This window comes from Tachypleus tridentatus, chromosome 12 (genome assembly GCF_004210375.1).
Source record: "Tachypleus tridentatus isolate NWPU-2018 chromosome 12, ASM421037v1, whole genome shotgun sequence".
In the NCBI taxonomy this organism is placed as follows: Eukaryota; Metazoa; Arthropoda; class Merostomata; order Xiphosura; family Limulidae; genus Tachypleus; species Tachypleus tridentatus.
Genome location: NC_134836.1, coordinates 57555458 through 57572608, shown reverse-complemented (window position 1 = coordinate 57572608; position 17151 = coordinate 57555458). Strand labels below are relative to the sequence as shown.

At 32.7% G+C, this 17151-nt stretch overlaps 1 protein-coding gene across 2 annotated transcripts in view; it reads left to right on the top strand.

Moving 5' to 3' along the window:
- The first annotated feature begins 200 nt into the window (after positions 1-200).
- The window catches only part of LOC143233374 (irregular chiasm C-roughest protein-like), a 77400-nt gene continuing 60449 nt past the window's right edge, over positions 201-17151 (top strand). The window contains exon 1 of one of the 2 annotated variants that reach the window (XM_076469559.1): positions 201-580. The gene's annotated coding sequence lies outside the window, so the exon portion shown is untranslated. The remainder of the gene's footprint in view (positions 581-17151) is intronic. The other variant, XM_076469558.1, reaches the window with a different exon arrangement.

Below are 17151 nucleotides of genomic sequence, written 5' to 3'. Positions count from 1 at the left end.
TGGGCAAATTATGAGAGTGTACTTCTTTGTGACACCTCTAACATGAATGTTAAGAAATGCAATGTGCTTGAGCCAGACAAGTGAATGGAATGAGTCAAGCGGAAGAGCACGCGTACAGGAATCCTATTGCTTCAAGATGCTCTGTGGCCTAGGACTAATCCTACTCGTGCCAATCTCTAGTCAAGGCCCCCGAGAGCGGCGCCAGTAAACAGAGTGTGACCATTGCTTGCTGGCGCATGTGCACGTTCAGTCAGTAAGAGAGACGTTTCTTGTTTAGTCGCGTGGTTCACCCAGAAACTCGAGTGAACTTTTCAGAGATATCCTCGGCTCCTTCAAACTCCGTGCACTCGTGTTTATCAAGAAGCACAGTGCATCAAAGAAAACAATTCACTGCTAGCATGCACACTTAAGTTTCCGTTTGCACTCTGGAGTTGAAATATTTTGTGGCCGAACTTTGAACCATATATTGTATTACTACCGCAACAGAGCTAAGAGTCGGTCTCTAACCTGATCTGAGGTTACCTGACAAGCGGGGCGACCTAATAAGCCTGGACGGGTTAAACCTGTTATTTCCGTCAAGGTAAGGTACTTTTCTGATGGAGGTTCCTTGTGATATTTGTCATTGTTACACATTCAACAACAAAAAAACATAGTTACTACAAAATACACATTTTGGTGTAATGTGTAACTCGTGTTAGTCTATTATCGTACATATAAAATTTAAAAATTAATAGTTTCCCGAAAGCACGAAAATATGCTATTGGAGATAACACCACGTGTTATATAATATCTCTCATGTGTGAAATAGGCAAATAGTGTAAACAACATGTGTGAAATAAGTAAGTAGTGTAAGCAGGATATGTGAAATGTAGTTAAAATGGGAACACCTGATATGATAAACTAGATATATTTAACTAAATGGTGCCTGTCATACGTATTATTGCTAAATAAAGTATACCACTTGCATGTTATATGGTTAAATAAAGTACGTTAGATATGAATTACACAGATATTCATTGTATAACAGTGTAAAACCATTTGAGGTGCCAATTATATGTGTTCTTGTTGAATAAAGTATACCACATACGTGTTTCATGGTAAAATAAAGTGTGTAACATAGTAAACAATTGTATAAAACTAAGTTTCTTTCTGCCTTTTTGCCAGAACTGAATTTAGCTCAGAAAGTTTCAAATATTTCAATTATTCAACAATAATTGTCGTTTTATCTGTTTGGACTTTTTGTAGTATGTTGGTGATATATCAGTTAGGTGAAAGTTTAATAATGAGTGAATGGTATGTTGGTGATATATCAGTTAGGTGAAAGTTTAATAATGAGTGAATAGTATGTTGGTGATATATCAGTTAGGTGAAAGTTTAATAATGAATGAATAGTATGTTGGTGATATATCAGTTAGATGAAAGTTTAGTAATCAGTGAATAGTATGTTGGTGATATATCAGTTAGGTGAAAGTTTAATAATGAGTGAATAGTATGTTGGTGATATATCAGTTAGGTGAAAGTTTAATAATGAATGAATAGTATGTTGGTGATATATCAGTTAGATGAAAGTTTAGTAATCAGTGAATAGTATGTTGGTGATATATCAGTTAGGTGAAAGTTTAATAATGAGAGAATAGTATGTTGGTGATATATCAGTTAGATGAAAGTTTAATAATGAGAGAATAGTATGTTGGTGATATATCAGTTAGGTGAAAGTTTAGTAATGAATGAATAGTATGTTGGTGATATATCAGTTAGATGAAAGTTTAATAATGAATGAATAGTATGTTGGTGATATATCAGTTAGATGAAAGTTTAATAATGAGTGAATAGTATGTTGGTGATATATCAGTTAGATGAAAGTTTAATGAGTGAATAGTATGTTGGTGATATATCAGTTAGATGAAAGTTTAATAAAGAGAGAATAGTATGTTGGTGATATATCAGTTAGATGAAAGTTTAATGAGTGAATAGTATGTTGGTGATATATCAGTTAGATGAAAGTTTAATAATGAGAGAATAGTATGTTGGTGATATATCAGTTAGGTGAAAGTTTAATAATGAATGAATAGTATGTTGGTGATATATCAGTTAGGTGAAAGTTTAATAATGAATGAATAGTATGTTGGTGATATATCAGTTAGATGAAAGTTTAATGAGTGAATAGTATGTTGGTGATATATCAGTTAGATGAAAGTTTAATAATGAGAGAATAGTATGTTGGTGATATATCAGTTAGGTGAAAGTTTAATAATGAATGAATAGTATGTTGGTGATGTATCAGTTAGGTGAAAGTTTAGTAATGAATGAATAGTATGTTGGTGATATATCAGTTAGGTGAAAGTTTAATAATGAGTGAATAGTATGTTGGTGATATATCAGTTAGGTGAAAGTTTAATAATGAGTGAATAGTATGTTGGTGATATATCAGTTAGATTAAAGTTTAATAATGAGAGAATAGTATGTTGGTGATATATCAGTTAGGTGAAAGTTTAATAATCAGTGAATAGTGTGTTGGTGATATATCAGTTAGGTGAAAGTTTAATAATGAGTGAATAGTATGTTGGTGATATATCAGTTAGGTGAAAGTTTAATAATGAGTGAATGGTATGTTGGTGATATATCAGTTAGATGAAAGTTTAGTAATCAGTGAATAGTGTGTTGGTGATATATCAGTTAGGTGAAAGTTTAATAATGAGTGAATAGTATGTTGGTGATATATCAGTTAGATGAAAGTTTAGTAATCAGTGAATAGTGTGTTGGTGATATATCAGTTAGGTGAAAGTTTAATAATGAGTGAATAGTATGTTGGTGATATATCAGTTAGATGAAAGTTTAGTAATCAGTGAATAGTGTGTTGGTGATATATCAGTTAGGTGAAAGTTTAATAATGAGTGAATAGTATGTTGGTGATATATCAGTTAGGTGAAAGTTTAATAATCAGTGAATAGTGTGTTGGTGATATATCAGTTAGGTGAAAGTTTAATAATGAGTGAATAGTATGTTGGTGATATATCAGTTAGGTGAAAGTTTAATAATGAGTGAATGGTATGTTGGTGATATATCAGTTAGATGAAAGTTTAGTAATCAGTGAATAGTGTGTTGGTGATATATCAGTTAGGTGAAAGTTTAATAATGAGTGAATAGTATGTTGGTGATATATCAGTTAGATGAAAGTTTAGTAATCAGTGAATAGTATGTTGGTGATATATCAGTTAGGTGAAAGTTTAATAATGAGTGAATAGTATGTTGGTGATATATCAGTTAGATGAAAGTTTAATAATGAGTGAATAGTATGTTGGTGATATATCAGTTAGATGAAAGTTTAATAATGAGTGAATAGTATGTTGGTGATATATCAGTTAGGTGAAAGTTTAATGAGTGAATAGTATGTTGGTGATATATCAGTTAGGTGAAAGTTTAATAATGAGTGAATAGTATGTTGGTGATATATCAGTTAGGTGAAAGTTTAATAATGAGTGAATAGTATGTTGGTGATATATCAGTTAGATGAAAGTTTAATAATGAGTGAATAGTATGTTGGTGATATATCAGTTAGGTGAAAGTTTAATAATGAGTGAATGGTATGTTGGTGATATATCAGTTAGGTGAAAGTTTAATAATGAGTGAATAGTATGTTGGTGATATATCAGTTAGGTGAAAGTTTAATAATGAATGAATAGTGTGTTGGTGATATATCAGTTAGGTGAAAGTTTAATAATGAGTGAATAGTGTGTTGGTGATATATCAGTTAGGTGAAAGTTTAATAATGAATGAATAGTGTGTTGGTGATATATCAGTTAGGTGAAAGTTTAATAATGAATGAATAGTATGTTGGTGATATATCAGTTAGGTGAAAGTTTAATAATGAGTGAATAGTATGTTGGTGATATATCAGTTAGGTGAAAGTTTAATAATGAGTGAATAGTATGTTGGTGATATATCAGTTAGGTGAAAGTTTAATAATGAGTGAATAGTATGTTGGTGATATATCAGTTAGGTGAAAGTTTAATAATGAGTGAATAGTATGTTGGTGATATATCAGTTAGGTGAAAGTTTAATAATGAGTGAATAGTATGTTGGTGATATATCAGTTAGGTGAAAGTTTAATAATGAGTGAATAGTATGTTGGTGATATATCAGTTAGGTGAAAGTTTAATAATGAGTGAATAGTATGTTGGTGATATATCAGTTAGGTGAAAGTTTAATAATGAGTGAATGGTATGTTGGTGATATATCAGTTAGGTGAAAGTTTAATAATGAGAGAATAGTATGTTGGTGATATATCAGTTAGGTGAAAGTTTAATAATGAGTGAATAGTATGTTGGTGATATATCAGTTAGGTGAAAGTTTAATAATGAGTGAATAGTATGTTGGTGATATATCAGTTAGGTGAAAGTTTAATAATGAGTGAATAGTATGTTGGTGATATATCAGTTAGGTGAAAGTTTAGTAATGAGTGAATAGTATGTTGGTGATATATCAGATAGGTGAAAGTTTAGTAATGAGTGAATAGTATGTTGGTGATATATCAGATAGGTGAAAGTTTAATAATGAGTGAATGGTATGTTGGTGATATATCAGATAGGTGAAAGTTTAATAATGAGTGAATAGTATGTTGGTGATATATCAGTTAGATGAAAGTTTAATAATGAGTGAATGGTATGTTGGTGATATATCAGTTTGGTGAAAGTTTAGTAATGAGTGAATAGTATGTTGGTGATATATCAGTTAGGTGAAAGTTTAATGAGTGAATAGTATGTTGGTGATATATCAGTTAGGTGAAAGTTTAGTAATGAGTGAATAGTATGTTGGTGATATATCAGTTAGGTGAAAGTTTAATAATGAGTGAATAGTTATTGTCGCTATTCTACACACGATAAAAACAAACATATAAATTACAGGTAGAATTAGTTATAATGTCTGATATCATTTTGGCTACTAAGTAATTTCATCCTATTTCCTATTTTGTTGTAAGACAGGCTACAACAGAACTTCAAGGTGGTTTGTCTGTATTCATTGTGTTGTAAGGCAGGCTACAACAGAACTTCAAGGTGGTTTGTCTGTATTCATTGTGTTGTAAGGCAGGCTACAACAGAACTTCAAGGTTGTTTGTCTGTTTTTCATTGTATTGTAAGGTAGGCTATAACAAAACGTGAAAGTGGTTTGTCTGTGTTTCATTGTGTTGTAAGGAAGGCTATAACAAAACGTGAAAGTGGTTTGTCTGTTTTTCATTGTGTTGTAAGGTAGGCTATAACAAAACGTGAAAGTGGTTTGTCTGTTTCTCATTGTGTTGTAAGACAGGCTACAACAGAACTTCAAGGTGGTTTGTCTGTATTCATTGTGTTGTAAGGCAGGCTACAACAGAACTTAAAAGCTGTTTGTCTGTTTTTCATTGTGTTGTAAGGTAGGCTATAACAAAACGTGAAAGTGGTTTGTCTGTTTTTCATTGTGTTGTAAGGTAGGCTACAACAGAACTTCAAGGTGGTTTGTCTGTTTTTCATTGTGTTGTAAGGCAGACTACAACAGAACTTCAAGGTTGTTTTGTCTGTTTGTCAGAGCATTGTAATATAGATTTACAACAGAGCAAAAAATAAGTCATTTTGTTAGTTTCGCTTAGTTTTATCATATCACCTTGCAACAGAACACAAAACACACTGATTAGGTTTTCATAGTGTTGTCTCTTGACGATACGACAAATCACGAGAAATGACATCTTGTTATTTCCCATAGTTTATTAATCTGGCTGCGTTTGACCTATTTGTAATCATTTTCGTATTGCATGGAAAGAAGATGATTACCCTAGAGGTGACGACTTATGTGTTTTGGAACCTGGCTTTCATTTTGGATAAAGGTCGCATAGAAGTTCTTAAAACTATACCATTCAAATGACTGTATTAAGTAGCAAAATGTAAAGTCATTTCAGACAAGTTAACAGATTGGAAGTTGGTGATTTTGTGTTACAGCTAATCTGTGTCTATGGGATAATTGAACAGAAAATTCGTTAAAATATCGTCACAGCAGCTATTTAAAACAGGTGAAACTAATTACACAAAGAACATCACATTCCTCGCGTTTAGTTTTATGAACTACTGAATTATATTTTTAAAAGTAGCTTTTATCTATATACACTTTTGTCGTGCTTTTTACAAGTTAACCACAAAAAATCGGACTTGGCAAAAATTATAAGAAATAACATCATATCTCAACAGAGCAACAGCTGTAGCAGCTATGAAGCGACAGTGCACCTTTAGAGCGCCTCTTTTAGCTGAATAGAATATCAAGTTCAAAGTAGTGCCAGTTCTTTTAGCTGAATAGATGGACTAGTTCAAAGTAGTGCCAGTTCTTTTAGCTGAATAGATGGACTAGTTCAAAGTAGTGCCAGTTCTTTTAGCTTAATAGATGGACAAGCTCGAAGTAGTGCCAGTTCTTTTAGCTGAATAGATGGACTAGTTCAACACAGTGCCAGTTCTTTTAGCTGAATAGATGGACAAGTTCAACGCAGTGCCAGTTCTTTTAGCTGAATAGATGTACAAGTTCAACGCAGTGCAGTTCTTTTAGCTGAATAGATGGACAAGCTCAACGCAGTGCCAGTTCTTTTAGCTGAATAGATGTACAAGTTCAATGTAGTGACATTATCACGCTCAAAGTAGTGCCAGTTCTGAAACTGTCTGGCCACAGATGACTCAAATTCTTCACCATTAATATATTGTAATGTTTCTGTTTTGTGTTTCTTATAATATCATAGTCTATTCTCTTTCTTGTTTAGGGTTTCATACATTTTAAGTGCTTTATGGATCTTGTTGACGTCAAAAGATATTTCATTATGAATAATTTTGGTCATTAACTTACATGTCTTTTCTCTCTTTTTAAAGTATGTTTATGGAACTATAAACTTTACGACGTTTATTTAGATTATTGCAGGAAATTCGTCAGTAAGTTAAAACCAATACGTTGTTCACTTTCTAATGTTGTCATTTGGCACAAAGCTAACAAGGTCCATCCAAGGTAAAGTTAGAGGAAAATTACAAGGATATTTCTCGTATAAAGTTTCATTGTTATTGTTCATAATGTGGTAAATGAATCTTGAAGTCCAATAAAAAAGTGGCACATTGAAGTATTTGTGATTATTGAAACCCTAATTCCTTTTTAATATTTTTACAGTAGTTAGTTTAAATTAAAAATTTTAATTTCTTATTCACGTTTCATAATTCAAATAAATTTCATCCTGCCCAAAATATGGTTTTATTTATTTTAGTTTTGCTGGATTATTTTAAAATTGTTATTTACGGTAGGAGTTTATAATATTAAAATACTTTTGTCTGTTTGATTTTTGTTTGGCACAACGTTTCACAATAAGCTAGCTAACTGTGGGCTGCCCACCATGAGTACTAAAATCCGGGTTTTAGCATTATAAGCCTTCAGACTTACTGTGACATTAAATATATAATATAAATTCTTTTTAACATTCCTACTATGAGAACAAAACAACACATTTCAGGCGACATTAACAATCACGAAGAAAATTATTTACTCCCATGAAAAACTGTTTAAAACTTGCACCTTTTAATACTCCATCCGAAAGAAGGATATTGCTTTTAACCACCGTTAAAACATACCAAGCATACCATAAAGATCGAATGCTCGTCAAGAACCAATTGATTTACGTTTGGTGAATATGTCACAATTACTATCAATCACATAACTCAAATATTTTCATCCGATTACGTTCAAATTTTAAAGAATGATTCAGAGTTTCATAAAGACTGATTGTTAATTTTTGTCGAATCTAGGTCAAAGTTCAACGTCACCTGAAGGTCAACATTTTTATAGCAGTAAATTGAGATTTTGAGAAAAGATTAAATCTCGAGAACAAATCGTAACGGAAAGAGGATCTTGAAATTTAAACTAAATATTTTGAGAGAAGTAATTACGTGATGTATAAATAATTATGTGATGTACAGGTATCAGCTTGGTAATTACAAAAATAAAAAACATTGCGACTCGGAGTTGTACTCACATGCGTGCCTTTCTAGATTTTAGATATCAGTTTTAATTTTATCATAAGCTTCATAACATGTCTGTTTGAAAGAATGCTTGTCTTTTTTAAGTAAAGACAAAGTAATGTTCTTTACCAATTTTTATCGAGATGAAAATAAGATTTATTAATCACCTATTAGACACCTTGAGTTATTTAACTTTCGAATTAAGTTACACGTGTTGGGCCCGGCATGGCCAAGCGTGTTAAGGCGTGCGACTCGTAATCTGAAGGTCGCGGGTTTGCATCCCCGTCGCACCAAACATGCTCGCCCTTTCAGCCGTGGGGGCGTTATAATTTGACGGTCAATCCCACTATTTGTTGGTAAAAGAGTAGCCCAAGAGTTGGCGGTGGGTGGTGATGATTAGCTGCCTTCCCTCTAGTCTTACACCCCTAAATTAGGAACGGCGAGCACAGATAGCCCTCGAGTAGCTTTGTGCAAAATTCAAAAACAAAACAAACATACACGTGTTGTATCCCTATATATATATTCGGAATGGGCAAATAACCCGATCAGGTTATCTTTCTCAGTAACGCACTATTTATCAAGTTTAACCTCATTGTTTTATTGCTTTCCAACTCTCTTGGAAAGTTTAGTAAGAAACTATTGCAGAAGAGCATTTAGAATTCTTTCTTTTTATGTTATTCGACACGTTGTTTAATATATATGAGGCATTTGTCCAGTCTTTTAATGATGGTCATTCGTCTAGTAACGTAGATAGCTAGTAGCCATTATAACAGTTTTGTTACACCAACTAACAGATTAATCGGATACGTACACTACAAAAGTAATGGTAAGGCTATAGACCAATTACATAGTCCCTGTTTTTATTCGGACATTGACATATGTACCCCAGATATGGTCCTCTGTTTTTCTTATCTCGTTTCGTGCTATTTATATGAACTTGCTTGTCTATTTGGACACAAAGTCGAACTTGTTTAACAAAAGAAGACAATATCCAATAATTACTTGAGCCAGGGGGCAATTGTTAAGAGGCGTTTGTGCACAGAACACTAGAGGCCAGTCGTGATTTTTAAACAGTTCTAGGTGGCAGTATATTTCAAAGAGGGCAAACAGAGTTGATGTGTTTTTTCTTTTTACTTCGCCTGAGATGTTTCTTCTAAAGTCTTGAGGATTGATATTTTTCCCTTCCTTTGGGGTTTGTTTTCATCTTCACCAGGAAAGCTACACAATAGGCTATCTATGTTCTGTCCACCATTGATATTGTATCTCAATATTTGGCATACAGGCTCTCAAGCCAACCAGTGTAAGGTGAGGGGACACCAGATGGTTTTATTTGTATTTATTATATGAGATAAACTGGGAGACCTCAGGCTATACAATTACGAAGTAAATCTTAACAGAGTTTATAAGAGTTATCTTAGAACCAAATATTCTAACAACTCCTTTTCTTTCTTTTTTTATTTAGCGCAGTTATTTTGACGCAACTGTGTTCAGAGATAAACACATAAACATTTTATAGTTAAAGCTGTTCTAACATTATATTTAAGACATTTTGGTGTTAAAATACGTTTTCAATAAAATGAGTTAGATTATGACATCAACACACCTATGTTGGCATTTTACCGTTAACTATTTGTAAAACAGGAGTCATTATTATTGAGTGATGTTCATGGGTCATTATTAATCGTGAACGAAATTCCAGAACAGAAAAGTAAAATATCATTACACAGGATAATAGTATATACATATATATAATTTGTTTGTATCACCTGAAAGCAGTTATCTGCTTTTTAAAGAGAAATAGTACAATATCATTTCTCTAGCTGAATAAAGAGATTACAACTATTTAAACGAATATCAGAAATTGTTTTAGTTAAATATGTTATTTTAACTGTGAAATAACGTCACGATACTGCAAACGCATTGATATCTCTACTTATACGACGCATAGTTAGTTTTATGCGGATTTCAGACACTAGCTGAGACTAAAGTAAAAGTTTCCTGTGATATCTTCGTTTCTCAGATTCTTTAAACCACACCAAAGAGGATTTTAAAAATAGAATACCGTAATAAATATGTGGTTAGGACAAACGACAGCCCTTGTTTGATATTAATAACACAAGTACGAATAATTCTAATTTATGCTTTGTCACTAGTTGCTCGGAATATAGCTTAGGCTTACCGATACGACACATAATTTATTTCGTTTCGTTTCGGAAATTAACGACAAAGAAAACACTAATGAAAAATCTATGTGCAAAGCTAAACATAATACAAGCGTGTTAAATAACACGCTGGCTGGTGACTTAGTTTTACGTTGTGAACAAACGTAATGACGAATTTAATTATTTAGAGCTTGCGAATTAAACATTCAACTTTACTGTATAGCACAGATATCAATACGAAGGGCTACTTCTTGGGCAAATAAATTCATGTGTAGATTAATAAGTGAGTTAGAGGTATAAAGATTTAACTCAATAACAGTTTTGTAATTTTACTTTGCATACGTAACTACTTCACTGAAGTCTATGCTTTTCAAAGGTATAAATTATATCTTATATCACACTTTCGGAGAAGTTCTAGGTTTTGTGATATATTGACCTCTGTTTTCTAGCTGTATTAATATTTTGTCTTTTATTACGATCGTCCCCTGCTAGTACAGCGTTATGTCCATGGATTTATAACGCTACAATCCTTCGATTCCCCTCGGTGGGCTTTGCAGATAGCCCGATGTGGCTTTGCTATAAGAAAAAAAATACATTTATGACGATCGTAGTTTCAATGCGTGTGATAGTGCACACGGCTCATAGCAAGGTGAAAACTAGGTCATCAACAACGGAGCAAAGGAAACTTATTTGCAGTTGATTAAAGATATATGGAACTATGCATATATAAGTATTATTTGTAATTAGATTGCATACGTACATACATGTCCAGATAATCAGAAACTATATCCAATCCCTTTCTTACAGAAGAACATAACGCAGTGCATCGTGGGGAAGGAAAGTCTTGTGTGGACTTACCGACCTTTGCACCTTGCGGAATGACACAAATATTATAGAAACTATATCTAATGGTCCGTTATGGTAATTATGCTGTTTTAATTGGCCTTAACTTTAGTAATAATGGATAATAACGTCTATCCTATCTGTATTAAACTGGTTGAAATTTATTGAAGAAGAGGAAACTGAAAAATAGATTTCAGAGGACTTCAAATGATCGTAGATCGTGTACTAATGTATATCTGTAAGTTGTTTTCCACGTCACACCAAACATGCTCGCTCTTTCGGCCGTGGGGGCGTTATGATGTGACGGTCAATCCCACTATTCGTTGGTAAAAGAGTAGCTCAAGAGTTGGCGGTGGTTGGTGATGATTAGCTACCTTCCCTCTAGTCTTACACTGCTAAATTAGGGACGGGTAGCACAGATAGCCCTCGAGTAGCTTTGCGCGAAATTCTAAACAAACCAACCAAACAAACAAACAATTACAACTATGATTTTAATGATACCCTCCTATCCTTCTTCATTCAACATGTAACATGATATTGATAGAAAATGGGCCAGGCATGGCCAAGTGGTTAAGGCTTTCGACTAGTAGTCTGAGGGTCGCGGGTTTGAATACCCGTCACACCAAACATGCTTGTCCTTTCAGCTATGGGGGCGTTATAATATGACGGTCAATCCCACTATTCGTTGCTAAAAGAGTAGCTCAAGAGTTGGCGGCTGGTGATGATGACTAGCTACCTTCCCTCTAGTATTACACTGTTAAATTATCAGAGATAGTCCTCGAGTAGCTAGCTTTGCGCGAAATGCAAAACAACAAAATCAAACCTGTTTACGTATTAGTAATTTTTGTAATGTTTCGATAACATATCCCTAACAGCCTTGACATATATATATATATATATCTGATTAGTTCCTTTACTATAAATCTTTTCCTGTAGAGACAGGCAACACGAGGTAACAAGTGTTTCGTGATGATATATTCACAGTTAGTAATACATTGATGGTTATATTACTTTTGTTGAGTTGTTTAGGTATGTAATGAATAACTCGTGGTTATCGTTAGTGTTTAGCGTAACGTAAGTTTATAATAATCAAATAACTACAGTTTCCTGAGTAAATAGAGCACTGGAGGTAGATTGCATGTTTAATGTTTGAGTTAATAAAGACTAATGCCGACGAATATGTTTGTTGTTTGCTGTGGATATTTGTACTCTTCACACCAGACCATGTTTATAGTGTTATAAGCCCTTAGATTTACAGATGAGTCACTATGTGTAACATGGAACACACTGTATGTAACACGTGAGCTATCCGGATGCTGACAAACGGCTGCAGCGTGGTACCCACGGATTACCTGTGCTCAAAATCTTATATGTCTTGTTGCGCCATCTAACAAGCTATTAAAGAAAGAAACAAAAGGAAATTGGCACAAAATGAGCTGCCATAGATGAAAAACTTTCAAAACAATACATTTTATATCCATAGTACTATTATACCATATGTAATATGTATATATATAAATACACAATACTGGTGAAATAATTATTTAACCATAAATGTAAGAAACTAGACTTAAACTTAGGGAAATTGATAAAATAAAAACCTTAAAACTGTTTGAATAAACGGTGTTAAAATACCCTGATAAACGTAGCTTACTATTTTTTTTCCTTTGTGGGAAACAACTTAACGAGATATACTAATGAATCGGTTCATTTCCTTCTTCAACTTTGTTCGGATGTAGAAACTTACATGTTTCTTGTTGTTACTCTATATAGACAGATATATCAATCTAAGACTCCATTAATCTTACTATAAAGATAATCCATTACATGTGCGCGTGTTGGCATTCATCAACCAGAGCTGGCTAGCTCGATAATCGTTAATTCTTGATAAAGTAACTGTCTGGCAGTATACAGGATATATTTTGTTTTGGGATTTTTTTGCCCGAGAAGAAGGGAAAACGCCCTGAAATAGAGATCATTCTCACTTTTTATAGGCTTTGAATTTAAAGACACGAGTACCTAATAAGTTAAACGTGTAAGTTACTGCGTTCCACAAATGAAGACATGTAATTAGTATCAAACTAAGTCATTAGGGAATTTATAATAGAAGAAATAAGGAAAGTGAACATTGTCTATCACACAGCCTTCGGTTCCTTAATGGGTAGCCTCAACCAATATTGTACATGATCTTGTCGACACATCCTGTTAATATTCATAATATTCTAATCTATTTAATTATTATAATTCTTCAGCCATATTACAAATCTTCAATCCCACAGAGGTTTTTCACCTTTTCTTAAAAGGTCCGGCATTAGGAAGTGGTTAAGGCACTCGACTCGTAATTCGAAGGTCACGGGTTCGAATTCTGTCGCGGTCGTTAAAATGTGACTGGCAATCTCGCTGTTAGTTGACAAAAGAGTAGCCCAAGAGTTGGCGGTGGGTGGTGATGACTAACTGCCTTCCCTCTAGTCTTACACTGCTAAATTAGAGACGAATATCGCAGTTAGCCCTCGTGTAGTTTTGCGCGAAACTAAAAAAAACAACCTTTTTCGCGAGAACAGTAATTCATATAATTTACGATTGGAATTAATAAATACAAACAAATTAAAACTTTTCAAACTCCTATTAATTTGTCACTTTATTACTCGGTTTAATCTTTTTTTTTCAGTTTTTGTGCTGCTATATGGCAGGTGAGTGTATTCTTAGAATTCGGTCTAATTTAAAATTTCGCCAGAAGAAAGTACTTTTTGTTTTGAATTTCGCGCAAAACTACACGAGGGATATCTACAATAACCCTCTCTACTTTAACAGCAAAAGACTAAAGGGAAGGCAACGAATCATCACCACCCACTGCCAACTCTTGGGCTACTATTTTACTAATGACTAGTGAGATTAACCGTTAGATTATAACGCTCCCACACGTCTGAAAGGCCGAGCATACTTGGTGTGACGGGAATTCGAAACTGCGACCCTCAGATTACGAGTTAAATGCCTTAACCACCTGTCAATGCTGGACGTTCTTTGAAGGACTAATACAGGGGTTTAACTGTCGAGAAGGGTTTGTAGATATCTTCGCAGAAAATATTTTACGAATAAACCCCAAGCTAGCTAAATATTTGTTGTGTCAATACAATATACGTTTAGCATGTGGAATATAAAGTATAAAGTGATAGTTCTAGACAACTTGTAATATAATTACGACAAGTTTGAGAGTTGTTTCGCTATAGAAATCTGTTACATATTTTGTTTAATTGAACTAAAATAAAGTAAGTTTACTTAAATAATTCATATTTATTTTTTATACTTAAACATTCCGAAAACATATAACTCGAACAGTAACCTCATAATGAAAAACTGCTTCATATATTTTATCATATTTATTCTGTTATTTTAAGATATTTTATAATCAATAACTTATGAAGAAATATACGTTTATTGTCCTTGAATTATTTTCATTTATATTAAATTGTTAAAAATAAATCACTTCGATTGTTATTATATCCGTTATCCTGTTTTTCAAACTTTCAAATATGACATATTACAAATATTAACCGACTTTTATATGGTAAACACAATATAAATATTGAATATTCTTAAACTAATATGAAATTGCAAAAGCTCATAGTAAGTATTACAAACAGTATTTATGCACAAAACGACAATTTCTATTGTACTTTAAACACAAATATGGAATTGATTCTCACGTATTCTTAAGTACAAACATTACTCAAATATTCCCAGGAAAGGCTATTATGTGCAAATGGTAATGTGAAACATTCTGTGTGACATCATTTTCTGATTGGAAGGCGTGATGACAGCACGAGACGTGTCCACGCGTAACACTGCTTCGCCTGATAGACCGTAATCGAGGTGTTGGCGTCAGTGTTGAATTAAACATGTTGTACACAACATTATGGTCAATGTAATATTAATAATACACACCTAAAGTGTGTACGTGTAGAAAGTAAGTTATATATAATTATACAGACATAACAGCTAAAGAAAAAAAGGTGTCACGCATTACAAATATAAAACTAAATTGTATACTACATTCTAGAGGAAGTAAAGTGTACTCTGGGCACTATAAACTACAAATAAATAATCGATACAAAGAAGGGTGCATTGTACGTCTCACTTAACTGTTATTCAGTGTATATCTCAACTGTTATTCATTGTACGTCTCACTTAACTGTTATTCATTGTACATCTCACTTAACTGTTTTTCATTGTACATCTCACTTAACTGTTATTCATTGTACATCTCAACTGTTATTCATTGTACACCTTACTTAACTGTTATTCATTGTACATCTCAACTGTTATTCATTGTACATCTCAACTGTTATTCATTGTACATCTCACTTAATTGTTATTCATTGTACATCTCAACTGTTATTCATTGTACATCTCAACTGTTATTCATTGTACATCTCACTTAATTGTTATTCATTGTACATCTCAACTGCTATTCATTGTACATCTCAACTGTTATTCATTGTACATCTCACTTAACTGTTATTCATTGAAACATCTCAACTGTTATTCATTGTACATCTCAACTGTTATTCATTGTACATCTCAACTGTTATTCATTGTACATCTCACGTAACTGTTTTTCATTGTACATCTCAACTGTTATTCATTGTACACCTTACTTAACTGTTTTTCATTGTACATCTCACTTAACTGTTATTCATTGTACATCTCAACTGTTATTCATTGTACACCTTACTTAACTGTTATTCATTGTACATCTCAACTGTTATTCATTGTACATCTCAACTGTTATTCATTATACATCTGACTTAACTGTTATTCATTGTACATCTCACTTAACTGTTATTCATTGTACACCTTACTTAACTGTTATTCATTGTACATCTCAACTGTTATTCATTGTACATCTCAACTGTTATTCATTGTACATCTCACTTAATTGTTATTCATTGTACATCTCAACTGCTATTCATTGTACATCTCAACTGTTATTCATTGTACATCTCACTTAACTGTTATTCATTGAAACATCTCAACTGTTATTCATTGTACATCTCAACTGTTATTCATTGTACATCTCAACTGTTATTCATTGTACATCTCACGTAACTGTTTTTCATTGTACATCTCAACTGTTATTCATTGTACACCTTACTTAACTGTTATTCATTTTACATCTTAACTGTTATTCATTGTACATCTCAACTGTTATTCATTATACATCTGACTTAACTGTTATTCATTGTACATCTCACTTAACTGTTATTCATTGTACACCTTACTTAACTGTTATTCATTGTACATCTCAACTGTTATTCATTATACATCTGACTTAACTGTTATTCATTGTACATCTCACTTAACTGTTATTCATTATACATCTGACTTAACTGTTATTCATTGTACACCTTACTTAACTGTTATTCATTGTACATCTCACTTAACTGTTATTCATTGTACACCTTACTTAACTGTTATTCATTGTACATCTCAACTGTTATTCATTATACATCTGACTTAACTGTTATTCATTGTACATCTCACTTAACTGTTATTCATTGTACATCTCACTTAACTGTTATTCATTATACATCTGACTTAACTGTTATTCATTATACATCTGACTTAACTGTTATTCATTGTACACCTTACTTAACTGTTATTCATTGATAAACCTTACTTAACTGTTATTCATTGTACATCTGACTTAACTGTTATTCATTGTACATCTCACTTAACTGTTATTCATTGTACACCTTACTTAACTGTTATTCATTGTACATCTCACTTAACTGTTATTCATTGTACACCTTACTTAACTGTTATTCATTGTACATCTCACTTAACTGTTATTCATTGTACATCTTACTTAACTGTTATTCATTGTACACCTTACTTAACTGTTATTCATTGTACACCTTACTTAACTGTTATTCATTGTACACCTTACTTAACTGTTATTCATTGTACATCTCACTTAACTGTTATTCATTGTACATCTCACTTAACTGTTATTCATTGTACATCTCAACTGTTATTCATTGTACATCTCACTTAGCTGTTACTCACAAGGCCTATTTCTGGAAGAAATAGAAAAACACCAAAATACATGTTTAAGTCCAAATCGTGAAACATACCTACAG